The sequence below is a fragment of the Melospiza melodia genome, chromosome 6 (assembly GCF_035770615.1).
Source record: "Melospiza melodia melodia isolate bMelMel2 chromosome 6, bMelMel2.pri, whole genome shotgun sequence".
In the NCBI taxonomy this organism is placed as follows: Eukaryota; Metazoa; Chordata; class Aves; order Passeriformes; family Passerellidae; genus Melospiza; species Melospiza melodia.
Genome location: NC_086199.1, coordinates 62825411 through 62841143, shown reverse-complemented (window position 1 = coordinate 62841143; position 15733 = coordinate 62825411). Strand labels below are relative to the sequence as shown.

General features: G+C 41.4%; 1 protein-coding gene across 15 annotated transcripts in view; it reads left to right on the top strand.

Annotated features, from left to right (window-relative positions):
* BRSK2 (BR serine/threonine kinase 2) overlaps positions 1-15733 on the top strand; it is a 304191-nt gene that overhangs the window by 135529 nt on the left and 152929 nt on the right. The gene's annotated exons all lie outside the window — the stretch shown is intronic.

Below are 15733 nucleotides of genomic sequence, written 5' to 3'. Positions count from 1 at the left end.
GACAAAGGTCTGGCTTCCAAACAAAGGCAAGAGGAAAGAATAAAGCAGCAGACCCTGCAAGAGATAGAATATTGTCTGTGTGATTAAAGCTCTTTTAGGGTACGGTCTGTAATGGGAAAGAAAAGGCGTGATCTCCACTGATCTGCATTTTAAACAGTGTTGAGGATTAGCAGAGGGGCAGCAGATGCACCTATTGAGCTGCAGGGGAAGGGATTCAGAGCTGTGTTGTGCAGATGGAGATTATTGTCCTGTACCTCCCAGCCCAGCCGCGCTCCTTGTCCCGGGCTCAGCACCGGAGGCAGCGGGAGCCTGCCCCACGCCAGGGGACACAAACTGGGCTCTGGCAGCCCTGCTGCTGCTGGGGACGTCATGGCACCCAGGTTTGTAACACCCTAACACAGCCCGCTTAACCCTCTCCACTAAAACAGCTTGGTCTGTCAGTGCTGCCTGTCATTCTGCTGCAGATCCATCCTTTTCCTACAGCAGAGCGAGTGAAATGCTTGCACAGAGGAAAGAGATTTCCCTTCCTTTTTTTGTCCTGTTCTTTCCTTTCTTCCCGGAATCAGCATCCTTTCTCCTATCTAAAATACAGTGTTGTGATCTTGTTATTGCTGTTTTCGTTAAATGGATCATAAATTTGAAAGCTCTCTCACCAAATTTATATATTCACATATAACACAGAAAGCACCCCATTTTTGCTCTCAGATTTTTTGCTCTAAGTCAGGAACAGACCTTGTGGCACAAATGGAAATATTATCCTTTTATACTCTTGTAGCAGGAGGTAGGTATGAGGTTTGTCTGGAATTTTATAAAAATGACAGTCTACTGGCGAATTTTTTATGTTCTAGCATATCATTTGCATTTTAAAATGCGTTCATGGTGGGTTTGTAGCATTTTTGCAGCCTTCTCCCACCAACTTAAGATGTGACTGTGGCATGTGCATGGCTTCCAACCCTGCCACAGGGTTTCTGTGTGACCTTCAGCAAGTTTCCCAGTTCCTTAATGCCTAAAGTCTTTACCTTCAAACAGAGAAATTGCAGGTAATTAGGTGTACTCTGTGACTGCCTTACCTGTTTGGATCATAACCATCTACCCCAAGGCAGGGCCAAGCACCTATTCCATGTGAATGCATTATGTTTATTACACTGGAGTCCCAGTCTTGAGTTGAGTCTTCCAATATAAACAACAGTAACATTTCCATGGGGCTCTTGTTCACCTATTTCTGTGTTATGTTGCATATTTTTCTCTTTAAAAATAATCTTCTCTGTAGTCCTGAAATATGTTCATGAGGCCTGAGAAAAAATACTGGAGAAAGCTATTTTCTGCTACATCCTATCCTTACTTGTGTCATAAAGCTGGGCTTTTCCAAAGGCAGCCAAGATATTACCCCATGCTTTGTCTCAGATGTGGGCAGGAGAGAGAGGGCACATTCCTCTATATATGCAAACGTGACTATCTTTTTGCTTCTTGGTTAGCATGGATTCTACCTTGTTTGCTTCAGTAGTTCTAGCACTTGGTACAGTTCTCTGGCTTTGTCTTGAAGCTGGAGCCCATCTCAAGTAGTGATGTAATTCCTTATGTTCCCCCATCTTGAAGAGTTCCCACACTCAACAGCAGATGAGGGAAAGTGAATCTCAAACCACAGAGCAAGGCTCTAGGCGCCAGTTAAGTGCAGAAGGGGTGAGGAGGCAAGGCTCTTGTTAAGCTCTGACATGGAACTTAGCTCACAGCTGTGAGGAGAAATATTATCTGACAAACTGATTTGATAAATTTATGTAATTTATATTTAAATCAAGGCACTTTAAATAGTGGATTTTTATTATGGTTTGAATCAGCAAGGGCAAAGTCTTGATTTTGTTTATTGATTCCATCCTTATTTTGTCATTTCTACATTTTAGGTATTTTCCAAAGGAAGGTTCATTTTCAAGTTGGTGGCCATCTAGTTATGATTATTTGCAAAATAAATTTAGCATTTCTGTGGTTAGGAAGACATTCTTTTCTGCTGCCCATTCATTGAACTCATAATGTAGTTAATGTGCATTTACTTGCATCCTTTCTTGACAGTTTTTTGCTACATTATAGATTGATGACTGGCATTTTCTAGTCACTGTAGATGGGCGTATATTCTTTACAGGCCATTTGCATCAACATATATTTGGCCTGAAAGTTGAAATGAAATGAAATTTATTTTAAAATGAAAAATCATTATTTATTATCCAGACATGCTGATTACATTTAAAAATAAACATAAATCTAAAAAGATTTTAAAATAGCTTGTTTTGACCAGGTAGGACAGCATGTGAGGCAGATACTATGCAGAGCTCTTTCTGCTTCCCAGGACACATCACTGCCCACCTGACAATTTCTGGGCAAACAGACTCTGTTGTGCTGGATCCTCACTTGGAATGAGAATGAGATGAATCAGACCTTAAAGCCAGGTCTCTGGAGGAGAAAGTCTCAGCTTTGGTTATGTGCATTGTTGCTCTTCTTCCACAGTGGCTCTTCCCTGCTGTGTGGGAAGAATTAGAGAGCAATTTGTATGGATGGGCTTCTTTAGAGGGTATGTAAGCTGAAGGAGCCAGTAGGAAGGTTGGGGTGAGAAGAAGTCTTGTTTCACACATTCAGACAATAAAAGCAAGAATTTACCTTGCAGTGGCCCATCCACAGCATTGTCTGTAGTCAGAGAAGCAGCGTGTGAAGTTTCCCTTCAGTTATAACTTACCCAATGCTTATAGTACTCCTGAGAATGAACTGTGGTATGGCTGAAGAAAAGCAACCAGCTCATTCACATCTTTCCTTATGTTGTTCTCACTTTCCTTTTGTTGTACAGGTTCTGGTTTCGTTTTCTTTGGGTTGTCTTGTACTAACTAGAAAACCCTAGGGGACAGTTTCTCTTTTAGGATAAAACATGTAGAAAACATAAAGAGTTACTTGAATTTAGATAATATTCTTTAAAATTGCTGCAAAGAAGCATTGTTTTTCCATTAAATATCCTTAAAATGCTCTGAAAGTGTTCTTTGCTCACTAATATCTACGGATTCTCAATGGAAGAAAGCCACTGAATGAACCAAATTCAATACACTGTATTTTTGAGACCAAAGCCAGTAGGAATGTCTGATGGACCAGGTGGTTGTGCTGCCATCCAGAGGTACTTAGGCTTGAGAACAGAGCAGCAGGACTGTCACAGGAATGCAGAGTGCTGTTGTTCCTTAGGAAGGAATAACCAATGGATCCGTACACACAGGGGACCAGCCAGCTGGAAGGCAAATCTGCACAGAAGGACCTCAAGGTCCTGGTTGACACCAAGCTGACCATGAGCCAGCCAGGCACTGGTGTACCAAGGGTAGGAAACTATCCTGGGCTGCAGAATCAGCTGAATTGAGGGAAGTGACCCCTTTCCTCTGCCCAAGCTCACAACTGGAGAACTGCATCCAGTTCTGGGCCTCCACAAGTCCAGGGAACATGGACTTAGTGAATCCAGGATAGGGCCACAAACATGGAGAAACTGAGGCTTCTTCTGGAAGATTAGAGGTGAATGATTTGGTTTGTTGGAAAAGCATCTCATCATTGTGTATAAATACTTCTTGTGAGGGAATGAAGAGGGATCTGATTCATCTCAGTGGTGGCCACTGATAGGAAGGATGAGAGACAATGGGCACAAATGAGAACAGAATTCATCTAAACACAATAAACACTTTATTTACTGTGAGGGTGGTTAAACAACAGAACAGGAATCCATGGAGGTTATGTAGTCTTTATCTGTGGAGATACCCTAAATCCAACTTGGTCTTGGACAACATGCTCTAGCTGTCCCTGCTTGAGCAGGGGCTTTGACTTGATCATCTCTAGAGGTCCCTCACAGCATAATTCTGTGACACTGTAACTAACAGCAAATTCTAGATTTTTTTTTTTTCCCTCCTCAGCAGCAAATTATGGACTGCTGGCACAAATCAGAGCAGCATGCTTAGAGAAGGCCTCATTTGTTTCTTTACCTCTGTTGCTGAATACCTGGACATCTCCTGCCCTGATTTTCTTTATGCAGTTTCCAGTGCACTGCCACCAAGTGCAGTCTGGATGTTCCTGCTCTCGTATTCCTTCACCTGGTTGCCTCTGTGGTTTCAGAGGGCACCTTCTCTGCTCATTTCAGCATTAGGTACTGTTCACAGCAACACTCACATGCAGCTGAAGAGGAGGATTTTCGGAAGAGTACACTGCAAAGAGAGACAGATTTTTAAAATAACCTTTATTTAGGATTCTTCATGTAGTTATTAGTGGGATTTACAGTTGATGCTCTGGAATGAGGGATTCTCTATTGTATTTAACAACTTGTAATCACACAAAAGCCACAGATTTTCCTTAATTCCCTTTAATGTGACCTGAGGAGAGCACCTCTGCTCCTTCTCAGAAGGGAGGTTAGCTTCTCTCTCTAAGAAGTAAGCTTTTCTTTCTGTGTTTCTCTATCTCCTGGAGCTTGCAGGGGCTTGTATCCTGTGAAATAGAAGGGAAGAGTTAAAGTCTTGTATATCCAAGTTAAAATGGTCCCTCAGGAAACCCAGACGAGGTCATTCTGCAGCAAAACTTGTGGGGCTGTGTCTGCTGCACCCTCTGCTGTTGGTAGGGCTCACAGTACCCACATGCCTCCCTGCACTCCTGTTTCTAATGTGTGTGGCCAGTCTGCTTGTGCAGGAAGCCTCACTGACCTGGCTGGAGCTCAGGAAGCAGATTCTGTGCATATGGCAGGGCTGTTCCACCATTTTGTGACATTTCACAGGTCACTGCAGCTCACAGTGTTTCCCAAACTGGTTTTGTTTGTCCATCTGACCAAGCCAGGCTCACTGCTTTGTGGACTGAGGTACCAGAATTAGGCTGTCCAAGTCTGAAGACTGAGGCTTTTCTGTATTCAGCCTTTGAAAGTTCTTGATTCTCTTCTAAAAGTCTATTTCCATTCTGGCTGAGAGGGTTTTTTAAAATTATCGACCCTAGTAAAATTTGGACTGCAACCTCTGACTCTTGGTTATAAGCACAGAGGGTCACACTTGGATAGTGTTGCTGTGATACCTGTCCTGCCAGGTCTATAAGCTGTTTCAGCTGCTGATTTTTGTGTTCAGGGAGAAACCCTTCATATCCAACTCTGGGCAACTTGGCCATGGCCTGAGCGTGCAGGTGGCCTGACCCTGCAGTACAGTAAAGAATATCATAGCAGTTTCTAGTTGCTTAGGAGCTCATAATAAATACAAAACCAAAGAACTGAAGTGCATGTAATGTTCATAAGGACAAAAGAGTATTTTCTGTGCCCTGTACAGGCAGTATCCCTTAAGGCCAGAGGCTTTTCAGGAAGCGATACATGATTTGTCTAATGCCATTATTGCTGAGCAGTATTGTGTTATTTTAGCACGTTCATCCCCTGTGTATGCTGGGACACTGAACAGGCACAGCACTCTCAATTATTTCTGAGCTGCCTTCTCTTCTGAGCGTGAGTGACTCTGAGTCAACACTGAGCTCCTCTGTGGCCACTGTTTGTAGCCTGTGCTGTGTTGTGTCACCTCCTTGGAGAGGCTGGCAGGGCTGCTGTGCCTGTTCTCGGTCACAGGGAGCTGGGAACAATTCCAGGGAAGCCAATGGGGTCACAGTAACGTGCACGTGGGGAAAACTGGGTCCTCACGTGGGAGTGTTGTTTTTGAGGGATGATATTTTAACTTTTGCTGAGGTTTGTAGCCTGTAGGGACAAGCTGCTTATTGTTTGTTTGTTTATTTCTATGTACTTGTCCAGGCTTAAAAATTGTCCTTCTTCTTACAGTGAATCTTCTGATTGAACCTCCTGAAGTCTTCTAATGCTTTGTGATAAATGTGTGGGGCCAAGAAATAAAATCATTAATACAATAGAAAGCAATCAGAGAAAAAAGCACAGGGCATGAGACTCTAGATTGACTTCTAGAAAGTTCATCTACTCTTTTCTTTATTATTACAAACACTACTTCAAGGCTCTGGCCTTGAAGTAGTGTTTGTAGGAAGTCTAATTTAAGCATTTTATTCTGATACTAAGAAAACACCAGTGTGATTAAAAGCAGAACTCTTTCCTGTGTATGGAGGTGGTGCAGTAAAAGTTTATGAAGATTAAACAATAACTGTGCCTGCAGATTTGTTCTACCTGAGTGATAGTTAACACATACAGGGAGTTGTACAGTTTGGTAACACTTGAGAACAGCTGGTTCTGGAATAAAGTCTTCTACAGCCAAACCTGTAGCACTTCAGTGTCATTGTCTGCAGCAACACCTATTAGAATAAGCCAGGTTTTTACAGGTCTAAGCTGCTGCTGAAGAAACTGATCTGCAATTTCCTGAAATAGATGAGCCTTTGCATTGACTTCAGAAGGCTTTAGATCAGACCCATGGAATCATTCCAGAAGAGAAAAATTCACTGTGAGATCTTCCAGAAGCCCAGGCTGGAGTTGTTGCATAGAAATCCTGGAGGAGAAGTATGACACAAAGAGGTGTTTTGACAGCACAGGTCTCATCCTTTTATAATCACTGGCTCCTGCCTGAGTTTGAAATTGATGTCATATTTCAGGACATACTTAGCTTCAGACCCTGTGGTATGAATTCCATGTGATGAAACTGGGTGTCAGAAGGTGGGCTGTAATGTTCCAGTTTATCTAACCACCTTCCTTTTGCGAGGAAATTAAATTCATTTTATTTTCTTTCTTTTTATTGTGGAAGCACAGCTGATCGTGCTCTGTAGGCATTGCATTGTTTCTCATACCTAAAATTAATGAGGTGCTTGGGCCTTTTTATGTTTTGAATATGATGCCCTGCTTTCCTCTCTTTGTGGGGAACATAGTGAACCAGCTGTAGTGTACTTTGTACTACATGAGCAGACAGCTCCTGTTCTTCTTGGTGTAGGAGTCAATAAATCCTTTCAGCTCCATGCTGTGACCTTAGCCATTATTCTCAAATTAAAGGCAATACTTCTTAAAGTTTGTTCAAATTGGCTTTTTAAAAATATGCCTGTTTCTATTCATTAAAATTATAATAATCTCATTTTTCTTACATTTTATTTTTCTCTTTTGCTGTGACTTTCCTGTTTGTAAATCAGAATTCAGTTTGCAGATGGTCGTTCTTCCCATTGTCCTAAACCAGTGGCTTGGAGTTTCTCATACTCAGTATAATTAAGAAATTGTGGTATTTCCTACACTTCTTACAGTGACCATGTGCTCACAGATCTGGACTGGCCGTGGCATCTGTTGTCTTTTACACAGGAGAAAGGAGATAATATGGTACACAGAAGGAAATTGTGCAGCTGGCAGGTGAACTGCAGGACAAATGGCTAAAACTATGGAGGGCATTACTGCCGGAAGCATAAGGAACTAGATTCAGTGGAGATAGAGGTGTGGGAAGGAATTGCAGATGTCAGGACACTGGAGGAGAGTGGAAGTGAAGTAGGATGTCCATAGATGTGATGAGTTGGGACTGGAGGAGGATCCAGAGTTTTGTGGTGGATAATGAAATGAAATTCAGAGTGTGGAACTGCAAGTGGTCAGCCTCTGTTAGTTCCACAGGATACAGAGCAATTTGTCCTTGGAAGAATACCAGTGTCTGTAGAATAACATATGCTGTGGCTGTCCAATGCATCTCTCCTCTGCCTGTGTATGGGCCATAGCCCACTGCTGCCAGCAAGCCCTTCTGGAATTCCTGGGGGCTGCCTGAGCTTGTGGCTTGCTGTTTGGCCCCTTGTCCAAGGCATGGGTGCAAGTGTGGTTAATCCAATCACTTCTTGAGCCCTTACTGAAGGGCAGCATATCAGCACTCAGTGAAAATCCTGTTAGGAATCTGTCAGGGGGTGATTAAGAGATGTCAGGGGGCAGAGTAAGCTGTATCAGCACTGAGCTGGGTAGATGAAGTGTTCTGTGGTGAGCCTAATCTTGTGAAGAGCATGACCTCTGTCTGCTCTATAAAGGTTTGCCATGGTAACCTCCCCTTTTAATTACATTTTTAATATACATATAACCTAGCTGAAACAGTCTTGGCTGATGGGAGGGTCAAAAGGCTGTGAGGACTTCTTGATGGAACATGGAAAGGTGTGGTAAAGAAGGGGAGATGTAAGAAATTAGCATAGAAAATGGGATTAGCATCAGCTAAAAGTACATGTGAAGAGCAGTTTATCTGCTGTTTCCCCTCCTCCTTCCTCACCCTGTCTTTCTCTGATGCTCACTGTTCCCTCCTTATTAGTGCATCAGTGCTTCTCAATAGATCACTGGATCAAGTGGGGATGTTGTGGCTCATTACCCAGATGTTACCTAATTACAGCAACACGTTTTCCAAAAGATACCATGGGCAGGATAGACAGACTTCTGCTGGCTTCCTGCTATACCTGAAAATGGCTGTCTTTGGCCATCTCCTGACAAAGGATTAATGAAGTCTGAAGGGAACATGGCTCTCATCATTCCACAAGAGGAGCTTTACAAGGGGATGTACAGCTCCTGGAAAGAGGAAAAAATTGGCTTCTGACTAGGGAAGTTGTGAGTGAAAGCAGAGTTTTCCCAATACCCATCCAGACATATAAAAAGAGTTGGGCTTTTTTTCCTAGTGTATCAGTGGAAAGATCTGTTGTATTTTAATTTGTCTTTCAAATATGAAACCAGTGAAACCACTCTTCTCCTTCCCTGTGTGCAGGGATGGGGGTGCTGCCCTGACACTTCCAGATGGCCGCATTGGAGGCTGAAGTCTGCACTTGCAGCAAAGCTTAGTCTCCCAAGCGTTCTTACACAGGAACAAAGACTTGAACTCAACCCATAGACATCACAAGCTGCTGATAGATCCCAGAGGACTTCAGGAGTTTGTTAGAGTTTGTCTGATGAAGTAGTGGTATTTTGCAAAAGCAGTATTAATGTGCCAATGAAGGTTTGTGTCCTGGTTCCCTGAGGGGGCTTCTTTAGTTATGCGGGTGTGTCTGGTGAGAAGGGAAAGAGGGCACATCAAAAGGGCTCAACACTCACATTCTTTGCTATATTTAGGGGCCATAAAGGTTTTCTGAGAAGTATTGATTTATGAAATATTGCAAGAAAGAGACCAAGATAGAAATCGATAGAGGTGATGTTGGTTCTGTGTGTTTTGATCCTGCTGAGCTTGGAGGATGATCCTACCATAATCTCTGAGGCATCCAGTGTAAAAACTGCTCCTGCTGAGCTGCTCTGGGTGTGTGTATATATATATATATCTGTACGTGTTTGTGCCTCTTGTTCCCTAATATCAGGCATGTGGATCCAGTCACATCTGAGCTGATGCGTTGTTCTCGCCAATCTCTGAGCTTAGGAGTGTGTCCCTCTGGCTGGCCAAGCCAGCAGACATTTGACAGTGCTCGTAGCTCAGGACAGTAAATCTGGGCTGTGGCAAGTTAGTGTGCAGCTCTCCTGAGCTCTGAGCTGAGGCATGTGCATCTCAGCACTGATGAATCTCTCCTTCCATGCTCCTGCTGGGCGTTTGAACTCTGGCTTTAGTCCTACCATAATTACAGTTTGTGCAGTTTAAAAACAATTAATGCATGAGCTCTCAGAACAGCCTTTTAGCACTAGACTATCTCTGTAGAAGTGTCCACAGTCAAAATATTTCATTACCAGCCTGGGTAGCTCTGTCCTCATCCTTTTAGATTTCTAGATTTCTCCTATACCTCCTTTTCCTATTATGCAATTATAAATTGATACCATGTAATTTGTGTGTCATTTGTTGTAAGTCTCTGTTTATTTTAAATGCAATAATTAGAGATAACCATTGCTATAGAAAAATAAACATCTCTTCAATGAAAGGACTGAGTAATTAAGGGCAATTATTGGTTTCTGTAAGTAGGATGCTCAGTAACAAAGTTCTTTCCAGTGCAACTAAGAGTAGTATAAGATGTGCATCGTTGGAGACCAGAAATCTGTGCTCTAAAAGAATTGGGATGTGAAACTAATAATAAGAAATTATCTAGAGGTTTCTTTCCAGATTGTATTTAGAATGCAGTTTTCCTGATTGTAATATGTAAAACTTGGATAGGATTTATATCCCTTTCCAACATTCTTTGTAAGGATTAATCAGTTAATCCTTCTACAGCCCTTGCAAGGTAAGTGAGTGAGTGTTATTATCCTTATTTTACAGCAATGGAAATCATGTTGCTCTGGGCCAAATTTTAATCCATTTTCCACTGTTGCAGATCTAAAGCAACTTCACTGCAGTCAGCAGAGTTAGACACTGTAACTGAACTGATTTAACCCTAATTGAAACTGCAGTGTTTGTGAAGATAAATGTGGAGAATAAAGAGGAGGGATATTACATTTTAGGATTGTCCTCCACCCCACATGCACTGATGCTTTTGTTTGCTCTAAGGGTTGATTTTCTGGACTGGCATCCTTGGGGTTTGCAGGTGTTGCAAATGTTAGTGCATGTAGTTTTCAGGAATGAACATCCATAAATTCTTTTAAGATTTACAACAGCAGCCTCCAATTTCTGGGGATAAAAAATTGAATTATTTATATATAAAGAGCATATATACAAAGTTTATGTGCAGCAATACTATATACACATCAAGCTTTTTGAAAAACAGTGTACTGGAGTTTGTCAGCCTAGAACTTTTGTTCCTTTTCTAATCCAGATAGTTTGTTGCCAGTACATGAGCCCTGAAGTAAACCACAAATGTTTGTGTTTTGCAGTGCCTAGATTAACATTTGCAGAGTGTTCATTGACTTGAATTAATTGGCAATTAGCTAACTCCAGTTAAAAGAGGAGTGATATTTCTCTCTAGACATCCCTTTAATTGCTCATCCAGCCAAAATAGACACTTCTGGCCAGGCCAGGGCTTTCTGCTCAGATTTTTTAAGGTTTTTGACAATGTGCTCTGAAGTGAAGAGCAAGCAACATGTGTGTGCAGATGATCTTCTGAAATCAGTGTTGAGTTTTCCTACTACAGCAATTTTCTTTAGGTTGGTTTTATTTTAAAAGAAAGCAACAGGCTTCTGTTTACCAATGGGAAAAATACTATGTGTTAAATATAGCAAATCTACCTTTATTTCTTTGAGTAGTTATTTGCCTCATGGTTAAAAATCAGGATAACAAGTTACTTGTGTTTAGCATTTCTGAAAGACTTGGAACATCACTGACAATGAATATACCATAAGTGCTGTATTTAAACAACAGCGGTGTTTCATTATTTACTACTCTCTCTTTCTGGCTCAAAATGATAATTTATTTCAGATTGGTGTCTTTGGCAGACTTCAGGTTTGGATAGTACTGAAAACATTCTTTCTTGTTCCTAGAATGTTTCTTTCTCCAAAGAAGAGCTGTAATAACAGGATCCTTAGAAAGATGTACTATTTACACAACTGTAAAGTGCATATCAAATAGCACTAGCTCCAAGCTCTTAATGCTTTATTCAGTTTCTGTTAGAGAAAAACTGCTACACAAAATGCAAGGCAAAAGTAAATGAGTCTCTTCTGAAATCTTGTCCTTGGCTGAAAAGTCCTGAAGGTGATTACCAGATACAATATTGGCCACTTGCTGTGGTCACGGATTCACAGTGAATATATTGTCTCAGCTGGAGGGAGGCTTTCCTTTCTCCATCCCCACAGAACATTCTTCTTGGGTAAAAGAAGAATCTTCTCTCTGTACTGCTTCAGGATGTGCTTCCACCTTCCCAGCTGACCTAAATCTGTCCCTTGCTCATCACATAAGCTCCTGTCCTTTTCAAAAACTATCCGTATATCTGTAAGCATCCACAGAGTGGGAATTTGCAAGGAAAAAAATGCTCAGGCATGATTATTAGCAGGTCACTGCTGCATTGGGCTGTGTCAGACCTGCACACTTCCCTATGCTCTTCTTCCTTCAGTGGCATCTTTGTGTCATCTGGGGTTTCTCATGGTTGTTGGTTTCCAAACTGTGGCTTTTAATTCTGATGAAAAGACAGTGTTAACTTACACAATCCCTTGCTTTCCAGTGTGTTCATGTTTTCTCCTTTACTCCCCAGCCTGCAATTATAGGGCTGGTTCTGATGCAGTTCAGTGGCTAAGATCAAAAGCAGCCCAATGTTTGCAGTTCATTGGATGCAACAACTGATTTTAAAGCCCCAGGATGTCAGTGTCCAGAGACCCCAGGAATGACCCATAGATGGAGATCTGAGGTGTGCCTGAAGCAGTGAGTGTGTGACAGCTGTGTGGGTGGTGAGGGAAACTTCAAGCAGTTGATTGCCACAGCATCTTATATTTTCTGTCAGGACAGACCAGAGTTAACTTTAGCAGTCAGAAAGGTTACTTGCCTGCATTTGAGGGGTTAATTACTCATGAAGCAGACAAGTTCAAGATCCGATTGTTGCCTGGCAGACTTGCTGTAAGCCAAGCCAGTGCAAAATATCCTTGCAGCAGCTGTGTTTGTTTCCTTTGCAGAAGACACACACACCTGTGCTGGCCTGACTGTGTAGATAAGCTTTACAAATAAGTACCTAACTTATTGACACCTCTGTATTTGGAGGGGGATTTATATAGTTTTGAAGTGCTCATTAACAGCTGCATATACAGAAGAGGAAAAAATGGAAGATGCACCACCTCTTCCACAACTCTGTAAGCACACTTTGGGCAGTTGTTTCCAAGCAGAATTTCTGCCACTTCCATTATTTCAGTTGCAGCCTAGGAATTTATTCACATAGTTGCTTTTCTCTAAGCTCTATTATTATGTAGATAAATAATACATATTGAATGGTTTGTGTTCTCTGTGTCAGTGAAAGGGCTTCTTAAGAATAAGAAGCCCACAGGATCTCAATTCCACATTTGAGATATTTCATCTCAATTGTGTAGTTCCACAATTGACTGAAATTACAGGACAGAAACAGAAGTCCTGAGGACAGACCCTTCCTGCCTCAGCTCAATGAGGCTTTCTTCATAGTAGCAGGAGAGTTATCCTATAGATGGACTTACTAAGAGGGATTTTTTTTTTCCTTTTTTTCTGCTTAGGCTGACGTGCAAATGTCAAAAGGAGGTGGCCAGGAGAGAAGAGAGAAAGCGAGGCATAGCGACATATTTTATTTTTTATCCTAAAATTACATTCAGTGAATTTAGTACAGTGACAAGTGCTGTCTTGGGCTGTTCAGAGGGTTGTCTAAAATTTCTATCTCCACAAAACAGACAGCAATGACAGTGCATTTCTTTTTTTTCTTTTTTAAATGCAAATCAGGAGAAGAGGAAAGATGCATTATATCTCACATATGTTTTCTCATTCTATCCTTTGATACCATAGCAGAAATCAAGAATGACTTCTTGAGGTCAATGAAATTAATTCAATATAAAATCAGTGTAATTCAGTAACAGTTTTATTTTTGCAAAGTGTTTGCTGTCTTCTCACAGTTGGTTAACCTTTTATTGGAGTAAACAGAATAGTTTAATCTTAATTTTTGAGTTTCTGTGCTAGGTTGATAGCTACAAGGACAGAGGACACCGTGAAGATACCATATGCAGCATGACTGTGTCCCAGAAGTTCATGGTTAAACCCTTCTAGGGCTCAATGACAGGGTGCTTCAGAGAGGACAAAAGAAAAATAGTTTAGAAATCGGCCACATTCAGTCAGATGTCTTGATTTGGGAGCAACAAGATTTGAAATCAAACCCTGAAGTGTGAGATATAAGAAGTCTGGTGTATCACTAGTGGAGAACCAGTTAGAGAGTAGTTGTTTCTCACCCTTATTGACCTCTGAAAATAACTGGTACAGTGCAACACTGCCACAGATCTTGGGAGTCTAGATATAAAGGACTGATTTGGAAGTTCTGCTGAGATATGAAAGTGTAACTAAGAGCGATGTAGAAAGTGCTGTCATTGTGCGGCAAGAGTGATGTAAGGTTGTGGTTTGTCCTAGAAGCAGGAAGGAAGCAATCAGCACAGATAGAAACAGTGCACGCTTTCAACAGGGTGGTGCTAAGTAGCCTCTATCCAAACACACAACAAAGCCAAAGAGAAGAAGCATAAGTAAGACTGCAGGTGCTCTGAACAGTGAACACAGAGCCAGAAGTGCTTTGGTTAACATTACAACTTGAATAGAAAAAATGCAGACAGAAGAGTGGGTGTGGTTGGACATCACAGCATCTTGCCCCAGCTCTGGCTCTCGGCTGCTTCAGGCAGAGGACACACTATTGCTGTACACAGCTTCAAATGGATTTGTCAGTGCACTGCATTCTTAATTTTTGTGACTTGTTTATGTCGTGGCTGAAAGTGAGGATGTCAGCATTTACCCAGATGAGACTGAGAAATTATGTGGCTAGAAATATCCAGAACGTTGAGCATGCCATAAAAGAGATGTGACTGGAAACAAGTTGGGAGTTTATTTCTCCACATAATAACCAGTGATAAATAATTCCGAATTTACGATTAACTGCTTAGAAAAATGATGGACAGGTACCTGCAGAAGATTGCTGAAATCCCTGATGAAACTCTAGTTTACTTAATTGGGCCCAGTTTGTAGTAAGGCAAGAATCTATTTGCCCCTCAGTAAGGCATGTGAAGTCCTGTGTTCAGTGTTTCATTGCTTTATCTGCAATTTGTGTTCAAATTCCAGATAAAACAATGTGTTTGGCTTCATGCTTTGCATTAGGGGATGGGGTTGGCTTCTTAACTGCAACCTAGCCTAGAAGCTGGGAACTAAGTTAGTCTTTTTTCTACTGTTTGATGTCATTATTCATAAATGCCCTGCAAAACACAGCAGGTCTCAGTGACATCAGTGGGGTACCATTTCTTTTTTAGTTCAGTTACAACTGAATTAACCTAAATGGCAATTTGGCATGTAGTGTGTGGATTGGGATGGTATCCAGCCCATCAGGTGGCGTGCTGTATGTGCATGTAAGACAAGAGTAAAACCTGAAGCAAACAAGATCTCACTTGAATAACCTATGAAGTACAACTTTTCCAGCTACAAATTTTCTTAGTGGCAGTAGAGTTAAGAGCTCAAGGGACCATCTTAAACTCACTTGTGGGTGGTATCTCAATGTACCTTCATGTAAGTCACCAAGCTTAGATGAAAATTTTGCAGAAGATAATGGCTCATATATGTTACTTACCTCTTTCTTTTAAGTCTTGGTGTTCCATATTCTGATGATAGTTCAGATATCCTAATCCTGTCAGGGATATCAACATCCTTTTGCCAATATAATCAGTTAACAGTACTCTATCTTTTTTGAGGACAAGAATATAGTAAGTAATAACAAACAAGAACTTAAAATTGTAGCAGCATAAGCTGATGTTCTTCCACACCACAATGCATTCATCACAGTACTAACTTTATCCAGCAGGATAAATTAAAACAGTAAGGGAAGCCATAATTTAGTGTCTTTTTATTGTGATCATGGAAACTTTAGAAGAAGTTAGAGAAATGTAGAACCAAACATTTGACCATCTAGTTTTTCTGATTTCCAAGCTTTTGTTGATGTCAGGTGTCAGGAAAAGCCCTTAGTCCAGTGCAGTTCAATTGCCAGAACTTCTTCCTGGTAGAACACACTTTGAGTGGTGAGAGCTGGGCTACAGTGCTTCAACAAAACCACAGTTTTAGTGCAGAAACTGCAGGAGCATCAGTGATGTTGATGACTTCGCTGTCAAATGGTCACAATGTGGGCTGAACGGTTTCCTTTACTCACAAGACCTTTTCTGGCTAGAGGAAGTACTTATGGGAATTTTTTTGCATATAAGCTGCCAATATCTGGATGGTGTTCTAAAAGGAAAACACTTGACAACTAA